The following is a 14,142-nucleotide window of genomic DNA, read 5'->3' as shown; positions in this document are numbered from 1 at the left end:
AGTGGCATAACGAAGAAATAACGGACACAATAAAAAAATTGATTAGAAACAGATTAATTAACAATATGAAATTCTATTAAGAATCCACGCTAACAAAATCCTAGCTAACTGTTCCTAGCTAACTGTTAATTCCGTATTACCATTTAATTATCGCAATTTATTTATCGCAGTTTATTTATCGCAATTTATATTCTCGCAATTTTATTTATCGTCATTTAATTTCTGTTATTTACTTTACGCACTTTATTATTCGTCATTTAAATTTCTGTTATTTATTTTTACGCACTTTAAATATCGGGACATGTATACAAGGTTTTGACATATTATATCGACGCATTTATATATATTATTTGAAATAACCATAGACACTCTATATGCAGTAATGAACGAGTTCTCTATACAGGGTTGAGGTTGATTCTACAATAATATATATAATTTGAGTTGTGATCGAGTCTGAGACATGTATACGGGTCACAATACGTATTAATTAATTCAAATATTATATATTAAATTATATATGAATTATTGGACTGTCAACTGTGGACTATCGACTGTGAACTAATAACATTGGACAATTAAAATGAATTAAAATATTGAATATAATATATGAAACTAAACATTTCTTCAAGTTGCCACTTGATTTCATCTTAAACCTCATTTGTATCTTGACGAATACAATCTGTGTTCAAACCTTTCATGATTCTTGAAAACACCTCAATCGATAGGATGAATAAACCGCACTTCATTTACGGAAGAAAAGATTGATACATATAGTTATGCACCTGAAAAACACTCGGAACCTGAGTAAACATTTAACACGTATCTGTGCTAGCTCTTTTGGCGTTGTTATTACCTAAAATAACTTTGCAATCCCTTTCCAGATTAGCCAATTTTGTCACAGCTCCAGCAAGTCAACTTCGATTTTCATTCGGATTAACCTTATTATAATCTTGATATATATGCGTGCTCTTTTGTTGTTACCGGGGAACCTTTTATATCCCACCATATTATCAGTAGACGTACCAGCAACCTCGTTGCTCCTTGGTTTAAATCTCTCCGACAAATCACTATATTTATCTATTGAAGTCTTATCATATACCCATCCGCACCTTGTAACGAGACTTGCCATATTAATTGCCAGAAATCAGCAATCCGTATTTTGAATCTCGCAGCGTTTCTAATCAACCGATATATATAACATTTACCTCTTAGAATTATGATTATCCATTTTGAAAAGCACCCAGTCTACGAATCAATACTCGAAATGCTGAAAAAGTTGAATGAAAAAAAAAAAAAAAAACGTAAATGACCTTAACAGTCAAAAGTTTGACGATAAAGAATAGTATGTTGGCAAGCTCAGAAATGTTGGAACTAGAAAACGGATTGAGCTAACCACGAAGGAGTCTCTGAACAAATCACAAGGACTAAACTTGTACATTAAGAATCCTGATGATTCTGTTTCTGATGAAATCTTTAGCGAATACCTTGCTTCTGACTCCAAACTCTTGCGGACAAATTTTCTTCACCATCCTTCGATATTAGAAATTCCAAGATATCATAGTATCTTTCATTATAAATATCTTCCATATTCTGAAGATATTTTCATAACTATTCTTATCTGAAATCATTAATCTCTTCGTGTTATCAGTGTTACATCATATAGAAACTGTTAGTTTCTATATTCTGTAAACCTTCGAATTTAAAATATGAATGTTTTTGAAGTAATGTTGGAAATTGATGCATGAGTTAGTATAATATAATGACACTTGATCAACGTAATTATATTACAGTAAGTCATGCTGAGTTTCTAAATGGAATGTGATGATTCACAGATCATAACATCATCATGTGCCATGTTACACGACTCCTACATTCTGTCTAATCCATAAACATATCAAGAACATATTTTCTTGACAGTCCTATCTTTACTTGAATTCTGGTAATTTGACAAGTCAAATTGTGCTATTACTGTTTCTTTCTTAGGACATTAACAATATTCATTCTGAAACTTATATCTACGAATTCTGGACCATTACAAGAGATGCCCAATCGCAAGAAGAAGAAACGAAGGGACAAAGCTCCGAAATAGAAATTTGAGTATAAATCACAGCAAATAGGGGGGAGTATTAACTGGGGATGACAACGATTATAGAAAGCAGAAGCAAGGATTTCGAAGTATAAGGGAAGATATAAAGCCCGATAACAACACATAAACTACAAACCGTGTATATTAATGTTTATCGCAACATAAAGACACGGGAGAATTAAAAACACTGTAACCCCAAGGGCGAGGTAGAAGAAAATAGATTCCTCTGGTGGGAGTTGGAAAAGGAGGATGATTGTTGTGATAGTAAGGATAAGGACAAGGATCAGGACTAGGTTAAGCATTCTTTACAATCTTTGAATTTGGGAATTGAGTATAGGAATGGTAAATGTAACGGAACGGAAGAAGTTATTTTATAATGAAATAACTGATAGAGAAATCAAGGCAAATCTCCGCATTTAATTAGAGAGATCCTAAATTCCTGATTCGCTGAAGAATCAAATCTTTTAGATTTCGAAGATTTTCTTTAAATCTCTTGAATTTCGGAATTCAACCCTGTTTACGTCAAAAGCTAAGGAAAATCTTCTTTTCTTCAATTCACTCTTTTGCGATTGCCTCAGTCGTATCCTTAGAATAATCGAATTATTTTATCATTATTATTCAATGATGATAAACCTCTAATTATCAACTCATATTGGTCATGAAAACATTTTTATTGTTAGCCATGACCACCTCACTCAAATTTCGGGACAAAATTTCTTTAACGGGTAGGTACTGTGACGACCCGGGAATTTCCGACCAAATTTAAACTTAATCTTTATATGATTTCGATACGATAAGCAAGGTATGTATTGTTGAGTCTAGAAAATTTTTAAACAATGTTCATATATTCAATTGACCTTCGACTACTCTCGACGATTCACGAACAATTAATTGTAAATAGATATGTGTGTATGTATATATAAATAATAATTCGAAATAAAATTTGAAGTATTATTTGGTGTGTTATATAAAAAAAAATAAAAAAAAAATAGGATATTATAATAATTATTATTTAAAACATATCTATATATATAAATAAAGTATATTAAATATATATTTTGTGACTTCGAATCTATTTAGTAAACGACGGTAACACCCAATTGCCATTCGATGGATATTAAACAAGTTAAATTCAAACTTACATGATTTTAAAATAAACAGTGGTTCAAAAATGAGTTATATAAATATTAGGCTTATTAAAAATGTATTTAGGAGCTAGTTTATAAATTTTAAAACTTTTTATATTTTACTTGGGGTCGGGAGTGAATAATTAATGTAATTTTTATATAATAGTTAATGACCGAATTGTATACCATAATGACTGAAATAAATAAAGATAAATAATGTAAAAATTTGGAATTTTTTCCGAATACTTTTATCTGCCACTAATTATCAACGGACCACGATATAACACCCATAATAAAACTGTCTGTTTAACAATAGAAACCGCCATCACTTCAACCCCAAATACTTTGGTTTTTCTTACTGCTACTTCTATTATCTATTTTCTGCTCAAGACTGCTGCAACCCTGCCATCATTATAGGCTGCTATTCAAACATCAACTCTTAAGACGGCTACTGTCGCTGTTGTGTTTGCTTCACGATCACCAAAAGCCACCACTAATAGCCGTTCTACTATTCGTTCTTGATACAAACTTGTTTATGTTTTTCTTTTTTCTTTTTCTTCGATTAGTTACCACCTCAGCCTGCTATGGTGCCATTTCTAATCCTATTAATTGAACCAAACCCTTATAAATTTTCTACTGTAACAACCTCTTATTCGAACTATTTTGCTGCTATTACTACCGTATGTTCCTGTGATAAATACACGATGATTAACGTGACAAGAGTAATGACAGAAGTGGAGAACGAAGGATATTGATGATCATATAATTATGATTATGGATATGGCTGTTGCTGGAACATAAAATGACAACCGAAATGTTCATTTGTTAAATAATGCAACTTGGGTCATCTATTATTCGTGTGATCAGTCAATTGTTTGGGCCAACCAGAATTTTTAGTGGACTCATAACATAGATTTATTATTTGGGCCATATATTATTTTAATGGACTCACAAAATAGGTTTTACTGTTGGGCTCCCATATTTATGATTTTATTTTGGGCCATGAGCTATTTCGGTTGGGACATCACAATAATATGATGATGATACGCTGCGATGAAAAACAAAAATGATATGGTGATATGATACTCGATAATGATGATGATCATTATTGGTGAAGATGATGATGCATGATGATAATAACGTTGATGATGATATCATTATGAAAGAATGATGATGATTAGGATAGATGATGATGTTGTATGTATATGATAGTTGATATGGGGAAAAAGAAAGATACAGATAGATATAGATTAATTATATTACTACGGGGTATAATTACAGAAAAAGCAACGATAGCGTTATGGATAAGAGTGTTGTTGATAAGCGAGAGGTCACGAATTCTAGCCCGGTCTGGGACAATTCTTTTAGGAGAAGCTTTTAAAGGGTATACTCTTTTATTTTTTATTATTATTATTGTCATTATTATTATTATTATTATTATTATTATTATTATTATTATTAAGTATTGGTAAGTAATATTATTATTATTATTATTATTATTATTATTATTATTATTATTATTATTATTATTATTATTATTATTATTATTATTATTATTATTATTATTATTATTATTATTATTATTATTATTATTAAAAATTGTTATTATCATTTTTATCATTATCAGTATTATTAAAAATAGATATATTTTTTATATATAAAGATACATACAATAATATCAATATTACATATCACTATAAACTTTATTATTAAAATGATATTAACTAAGCCCTATATAAAAATGTATCAATTAAAATATAAATATATATTGTTATCATGTATGAACTCTAATATGAATTTTTATTACATAATGAAAAATATTAGTTGTATAAATATATAAATTAAATATATTAAATTGATCTAAATAACATATAATATAACAAGTATATTATTAATAATAATATATATAAACTTACTCGATTACTACTACATGTTTTAATAGATATACAAATGATATAGGTTCGTGAATCCGAGGCCAACTCTACACTTGTTCAATGACGTCATATGTATTTTTACTATAAAATACAATAGGTGAGTTTCATTTGCCTTTTTTACCCTTTATATTTTTGGGCTGAGAATACATGCGCAATTTTTATAACTGTTTTACGAAATAGACACAAGTACGTGAAACTACATTCTATGGTTGAATTATCGAAATCGAATATGCCCTTTTTATTAAGTCTGGTAATCTAAGAATTAGGGAACAGACACCCTAATTGACGCGAACTCTAAAGATAGATCTATCGGGCCCAACAAGCCCCATCCAAAGTACCGGATGCTTTAGTCCTTCAAAATTTTATATCATGTCTGAAGGAGGATCCCGGAATGATGGGGATATTCTTATATGCATCTTGTTAAGGTCGGTTACCAGGTGTTCAATCCATATGAATGATTTTTGTCTCTATGCATGGGACGTATGTTTATGAGAAATGGAAATATGAAATCTTGTGGTCAATTAAAATTATTGAAATGATTATTATGATAAACTAATGAACTCACCAACCTTTTTGTTGACACTTTAAAGCATGTTTATTCTCAGGTATGAAAGAAACCTTCCGCTGCGCATTTGCTCATTTTAAAGATATTATTTGTAGTCGATCATCGCAATGGAATCAGCTGTTGAAGACTTCGTCCAGATGGATTAGGACGGGTCATTTCAGTAGGCCCGTTTAAGATCATCGAACGCATTGTACCGGTAGCTTATCGACTCGAGTTACCGCAACAACTCGCCGGAGTACATAATACATTTCACGTATCAAACCTTAAGAAATGTATTGCAAAGGAAGATCTCACCATTCCTCTTGAAGAAATCCAAGTCGACGAGAAACTACAATTCATAGAAGAACCAGTCGAAATCATGGACCGTGAAGTTAAACAACTAAAGCAGAGCAACATACCAATCGTTAAGGTTCATTGGAATGCTCGAATGGGTCCCGAGTTTACTTGGGAAAGAGAGGATCAGATGAAATGAAAGTACCCACATTTGTTTCCCGAGAACGCAAAATAGGTACAATTTTTAAATTTCGGGACGAAATTTATTTAACGGGTAGGTACTGTAACGACCCGGATTTTTCCGATCATTTTATACCTATGAGATTAATATTTACATAAATTAAACCTTACCAACATGATAAGTAATCCAAACTATTGAGACTTATGTTTTTGAAAAGAGTTTCACACAACGTTTGACCGTCCAATTTGACCGATGATATCACGAACTAAATAACACACGATAATTATACGATTATGTATATGTACATATCTATACATATTTAACATGATTTAAGGATGGTTTAACATTTCATTGTGAACTAACAACAATGAGTTATAAGTATACTTTGAGACCACTAACTTAAGTTTTCAAAACGATAACTATATGTAACGTTCTTTGACATATATACTTACAATCTATAATGTGTTGGTGATCTATGTCACTAATATGATTTAAGTGTAATGGGATTAATTTGTAACAAAAATAATCTTGATAAATATCGAACAAGTTTGGGGAAGTGCGGAGTGCACACTTGTTTGAACTTATCTTGATTATGACGGGGGTTCTAGGGCAGCGCCCCTGATAAGCGGGGTCCAAGGGACAGAGCCCCTGGCTGGGGTCGAGCTGGCAGGTTAGCTTGGAAATTTTTTTTTTGGGCTAACATTGCTATATTAAAAATGTCTTAAAATTTTATTTTGGCCTGGTTTGACCCAAAAATAAAAGCCCAGTTTTGAGCCTCTTTTACAGTTATAAACCCGTTCATATTTGAATTCACGTTCCGATTTCTCAAAATTTCTACAAGTATATCTAGGGTATATGTAACCGTATCATACCCAGCTTCTATACGTATTTACTATTGGTATATACCAACAATAAACTTCAATGATCAGCCACTAGACATGATGTTACTTGTGGGAACCAGCCATTTAACCTTATGTGTGACTTTTGTGCAAGAAAACAAACTAAATCTCCTATATATCCATCCCATAATCATGCTATTTTGCACACACACACACATACAATTTCATTTCCAATTTTCTTTCAAGTTAATTCACTCCCTAATCTCTCTTCATTTACCTACTCAAGAACGTATCAATATAGTCATCTGATTTCAAGGAGATTACTTCCAATCTTTCAATCCCACTCCACCACTCTTTTGATTCCAAGATTTTTCTTACCTTTTCCAGTAGCTTTGTCTAAGTAACTTGAGGTAGTAACCTTATTCATAACCTTATTCGATTCAGATTTATATAGCTATCTTATTTTGTGTTGTAAAATTTTAACAACAAGAACATAGTTTGAGTGATTTCAAACTTGTTCGCAAACTAAATAGATCCTTCTAATTTGATTTTTAAAAACACTTCAAGACCTGTAATATATCATATTATGACAAAATCGGATTAATCATATCTTGGCTAATTAACATAATATTTAATATATATTTACTTATGATTTGATTTTATATATTGCAGGACCACCTGTAAACAACACGAGAAGATTAATCATAAGACCTCATGATTGTACGCAACACGTCATTTGACAACACGGTACTTTATGTACGCAACACGTCACTTGACAACATGGTACCATGGGTCGAGATTAATTATGATCAATACGAATACGATGGGGTCTTTATTTATTTTATTTAAGCAACTAATTGTGGACCACTAACATCGGACTGCTAACTACGGACTAAGAAAATATTAAAAGTATTAAAAGTATATATATATATATATATATATATATATATATATATATATATATATATATATATAACGATTACTTAAAAAGAAAATATGTTGATATATTATATATATGGTTAGGTTCGTGATATCTATCGGAGACCAAGTCGAGTTAAATACCTTCAAGACAAAAGTGAGTATATAGTCCCACTTTTAAACTCTAAATATTTTGGGATGAGAATACATGCATTTTATGATTTACGTTATGGACACAAGTGATTAAAAATATATATTCTACGTTGAGTTGTACCACTGGCATACTTCCCTGTAACTTGGTAACTAATATTTACATGAGTTATTGTAAACGCGAATCCTGTTGATAGATCTATCGGGCCTGACAACCCCAACCGGACTGGACGACCAGTATTCAACGGTTGCACAGTACTTCGTTTCGGTAACAACACTTGGTACGGTATAGTAAGATTTCATAATAAAGGGAATATGCGACGTTGATTAAATGTTAAGTATGGTTATCAAGTGCTCAACAACTTAGAAAATTTTTATTAAAATGTTTATATATGAAATCTTGTGGTCTATATTTATAATGCTGCCGGCATTAAACCTATATCTCACCAACTTAATGTTGACGTTTTAAGCATGTTGATTCTCAGGTGATAACTAAAAGCTTCCGCTGCAACATGTTGAATTTAAGCAAGATCTTGAGTATGCATATTTGTGTCAAAAATAAAACTGCATATCGGAGGATTTGTAATGTAAAATATGTTGGAAGTCGTATTGTTATTATCACATGTAAAGTTTGTAAGTCTAAGATTATCGCTAAACGATAATCATTATTAAGTTGTTTAAACCTTGTATTTGTAATAAAAGCTATGGTTTGTATTGTAAAAACGAATGCAGTTTTTGAAAAATGTCGCATATAGAGGTCAATACCTCGCGATGAAATCATATGTTATTGTAATCGTCCTTATGGTTAAGGTCGGGTTATGACACGTAACTCGGATTAAGACGAGTCTTAAATGAAAACTTATCTACACGACCTGAGAAAACTGAAAATCATCTTTACAGCAGCCCAGGTGATCTGACCAGTTCCATAAAACAGTAAACAGTGTGTTCCGGTGGGTTCTTGGTGCTTGACGTTCATCACGGTTCTCATCCTTGATGCATATAGCTTCAAGTGTATAACTCGTTGATGTGTTTGCATCATCTTTATCAAGTTTTGACCATCATAACACAAGTGTAAGTCTAAGATAAGTAGCACAACTCAATTAAGTGTTGCAAGTAGTTTGATGAACCAAAGTTACATCAAGATCTTAGATCCGACACATACATGAACTCTAATGGTAATATTAACCAAGTTTTAACTATCATGACACTAGTGTAAGTCTTAGATATGTAGAACAACTCACTTAAGAGTTTAATGATGTTTGATGAACCAAAGTTACATCAAGACCTTAGATCCAACACATACAAGAGTTATAAAAGTAATATTGAACTACAAACTTGAAAGTAAACTAACTAATCAAGATCTTAAGTTGTAGAACATAGTTCTTAGTTAGATCTTGAAGATCCAAGACCCAAAAGTCTAGATCTAAAGTTATTAAGTTAAATCTAGCACAAGTGTACGAAGTTATAACTAAAAAGTTATACTTTCATGTTCTTGAACTTACAAAGTTAACTTTAGTTCAAGAATGTATGAGATCAAGATTAACTAGTAACACATGACCATTATAACAACAAATCACGAATTCAAAAGTGCTTAAAATGAAGAAATAAACTAAGTAAAAAAGTAACTAGTTCATGGTTGTTCATACTTTAAAGATTCAAGCCAAGATCTTGATCTTTAAGAAAGTAAACTTTAAGTTTACAAACATGGATTCAAGTATGACTTTAACAACACCTGAACCTTCAATCTGTTAAAAACATTAAGTGTTGAACCATAAACTAGTAAGTTTAGGTTCTTGTGTGTTCTTGTAAATACAAGATAATATGAAGAATCTAACTAGAAAGTTTGATTCTTGTACTAGTAAGTAAACAACTAGCAAAGACAAGTAACAAAACAACAACAATGAACAAGTATTAAGACAAGCAAGGATGATGATGATATATGTATTCATGGTTACGGTTTTTAGAGGAAAGAAAGAAAGAAGAAAAGTTCAAGTTACTTACAAGAAAGGAGAGAAATGTTTGAGAGAAATGAGAGAAAAATGTGAAGTGAAATGAAGTGTGTGAAAAGTGAATGAAGTATAAGTGAGTAAGTAATACAAGAAATGAAACAAAAACTCCTCCCCATGCTTGTAGGCCAACGGTTTCTCAAAGGGAAGGGGGGAAGGAGTTGTCCACAAGTCTCTTGCATGTAGTTGGCTTAAAAGTTGGTTATAAGGTGTGTTTTCATGGGAAAGATGTGTAATGGAACAAGTAACTAGATTCTTTCACAACTTAATCAATCTAGTTAAGTCTAAGTATGATACTTGCATTTTAAGATGGGCTAAATAATCCATTAAGTGTGTAGGGTGGGCTTCTAAGTCCATTAGCATGAGTCCATTAATAAAAGACCAAGTATGTAACAAATAATCCAATAAAGCCCAAGTAATTAACCATTAGCACTAGTTAATTAAAAATGATTAATAAAACGTAATCATGAATGTGAATAATATTCAAAAATATTATTCGTGTAAAGTTCGTGTGTCTCAAAGACGTGTCGGGCAATTAATAGTCAATCGCGGTAACAAGTAAATGTATATAAACAATACATTCATTAAAACACAAGTATTAATAATAACTATTAATAAGTAAACGTTGGAAAATCCAGGGTCGTTACAATACCGCTGGTTATCTCTGTTGCTACGTACGTGTATCTGTTTCTGTTACAACTACAGTGAGAAGATTAAAAAGAATACAATGAGAAAGGAACGAGGGTGATAGCCACGATATATTTTTTTTTCTTTCCTCTGCGGCTGGTCTGTTTCTTTTAACCGAAGACTCTGCCCCATTACCACTCATTTAAATTATCACATGTATTGGGCTGTAAAGATTTAAACTTTTATGTTGGGCCAAATTGTGATTTAATTGCTTTTGGGCTAGGTATCCTTGTGTGTTTGGGCCATGACATGTCTACATTGTTATTAGACTAAAAGGTTGAAGCCTTGCTTCATTATATTTAATATTGGGTCGACTGTCTTAGCTACTGACGAGTATTTTTTTTTTTTGTAATTTCCGTCACAAGATAGATATTAGGATGATGATAATAAACTGTTACATGTTACGATGATTGTTAACAAAGAATAAAGGAGGTGATGATGATAATGATGATTATGATTTTAGGTGTTCGGTGATGAGATGATAATGTTAGGATGATGATAAAAAGAGATTTATGATAATGATAGGGTATTGATAATGTTATGGTGATCGATGATGATTATGATATTGATTATGATACGTATTAAGTTAATGATGATGAACATGATGAGTATGATGATGAACATGATGAGTATGATGATGAGGATGGATAGTGATAACGTTGAATAGAGATGATAGAATGATCATGATGATAACCAAAAAACGATGAAGATGAATGATTATGTTTGTTGTTGCTTTGAATAATTTATATATGAAGAAGAAAAAGAAACAGTTAAGACGGTGTAGTTATATATAGATTGGGGATAAAATCAGGAAAACACAATTGGAGTAGTGGTTAAGGATATTATCCGGTTAGCGGGACGTCGCGGGTTCAAGCCCGGACTTGGGCATTTTTTTTAGGGCTACTTCTTCGAGGTAGTTTACTTATTACTCATTATTATTATTATTATTATTATTATTATTATTATTATTATTATTATTATTATTATTATTATTATTATTATTATTATTATTATTATTATTATTATTATTATTATTATTATTATTATTATTATTATTATCATCATTATTATCATTATTATTATTATTATTATTGTTATTACTAATAAAGTTATCATTTATATTACTAAAAGTATCATTTTTATTAAAGACTATAATTTTTGTTTAAAAATATCATTTTTAATAATACTAATATCATTGTTTTTATCATAACAACTATTATTATTATTATTATAAAACGAAAAAACTTTTTTTGTTATTATTATTAATATTATCAAATAACTATTAGTTATATAAAACTATACTTAATACATATAATATAACTATATTTTATTTATTAAAGTACACAAAATGAATATAAGAAACATATAGATATTATTAATATAAAAAGGATATAACTAATAAATTTATATATATATATATAATTGTTCGATTTCAATTATGTATATTAATAAATATACAAATGATATAGGTTCGTGAATCCGAGGCCAACCCTGCATTGTTCAATGTCGTCATATGTATTTTTACTACAAAATACAGTATTGTAAGTTTCATTACTCCCTTTTTAAATGCTTTTGCAATATATATTTTTGGGACTGAGAATACTTGCGCAACTTTTATAAATGTTTTACGAAAAAGACACAAGTAATCGAAACTACATTATATGGTTGAATGATCGAAGCCGGATATGCCCCTTTTGCTTGGTAACCTAAGAATTAGTAAACCGATCTACTAATTGACTTGAATCCTAAAGATAGATCTATTGGGCCTAATGAACCCCATCCAAAGTACCGGATGCTTTAGTACTTCTGATATTACTCAAATTAGTCATATCTTTAGTCGTAATATCGCGTCCTATTGTTATTTATTTCATATGTAAACATACTAATTCCGTTTGTATTTCATAGTATTGTAATATAGTCTAGAATCATTGTAAACTTGAAGAAATATGAAGATTATGTATGATAACAGCTCAGAGATCGAAAACAAGACCAGAAACCCAAAGACAGAAGAGTGCACTCAGCGAACCACAAAATGTGCGCTCAGCGCACATTGCATAAATTTGATCCGAGGATTTCTTGGCCAAAACCAAAGTGCGCCAAGCGCACTTTATGATGGTGCGCGCCGCGCACAGTGGTGCGCTCAGCGCACCCATACGCACACTTTTAACAGAAAAGAAGATTTGAACGTGCGTTGTCGAGCTGTAAAGGAAAAAGTGAAGTAGATGAGAGTGCGCTCAGCGCACCCTTACTGTGCGCGCCGCGCACAGTGCTTTTCACCAACTTTTCAGCTTATTTAATTCCATTTCCAGTTTCATTTCAAGAGTACCAGTTTCCTTTCTGTTCAGAGATGAAAACATACGATTCAAAGCAGTTCTTGGGCTTATCAAAGTGCATCTAAGCACTCAAATCATTGAAGAATCCAAGATCATTCAAGAGCTTCATCCAAGATTACTCCTAAAAGGTTAATCTTATATTTACAATGAATTCTATCTTTGTTACTGTTGTTTTCAAGCATGATTGTTGGCTAGTCCATTTTATGTTCATCTAGATAAATAACCGAGATGTTAAATGTTTACTATTGATTGATTGTAATTACGCACGATAGTTTGATGTTTGAATGCAAGAACCATTCTTGTTAAGTTTAATCCTTTCGATTCAACTAGTTGATATGTTCATTTGGTTAAGAAACATCATCTTGTTAAGTTAATGTATTGATTTACACCTAGTGACATGTGTTTATCCGTCTTTTACCAAAAGGGATAAGTTGAGTTCAAATGGTTAATTTACATAAGAATGTAAGAACGACTCTTGTAGATACTTTGGAATAGCTTAATTAGTATGTGTAATTGTCTAGGAGAATGACCAATTCCTTAGAATCTATTATACACACTTTCAACTACCTAGTTCCATCAATTAACATGTGTTAGTGATTTGCCTTATCTAGTGACGTTTATAGGGATCTTATTATAACACTTAGTTAATTATTTGGGTTGGGTGAATTGAGCATTCAACCAGACCAAGGGAATGAACTAAGTAAAACCTTTAGTTGATATAGGAGTGGATCATGTACAACACACCATTGACTTGATCATTCTTCAAGTCTTCAAACTAGTTGAATTAGTTGATTACAAATAGGAGGTCTTAGATGACAAGAACATCACTTGCATCATGTAATCCCGTTTGAGTGTTTGCGCAAGACTACTCTTGGTGAACCAATTAAATAGTTCTCTTGTATAACCAATCAATCCGATCTTAATCCTAAATAACATTCAATATTAAGGGTAAAAAGTCTAGATGAGCATATTTCTTTAATTTAATATCAAAACTATCTTTCTGTTTTCATAAACTAAAAATACCAAAAATATTGTCTTTTTAA

The sequence above is a fragment of the Rutidosis leptorrhynchoides genome, chromosome 9, assembly GCF_046630445.1.
Source record: "Rutidosis leptorrhynchoides isolate AG116_Rl617_1_P2 chromosome 9, CSIRO_AGI_Rlap_v1, whole genome shotgun sequence".
Taxonomy (NCBI): domain Eukaryota; kingdom Viridiplantae; phylum Streptophyta; class Magnoliopsida; order Asterales; family Asteraceae; genus Rutidosis; species Rutidosis leptorrhynchoides.
This window is presented reverse-complemented; position numbering follows the sequence as displayed.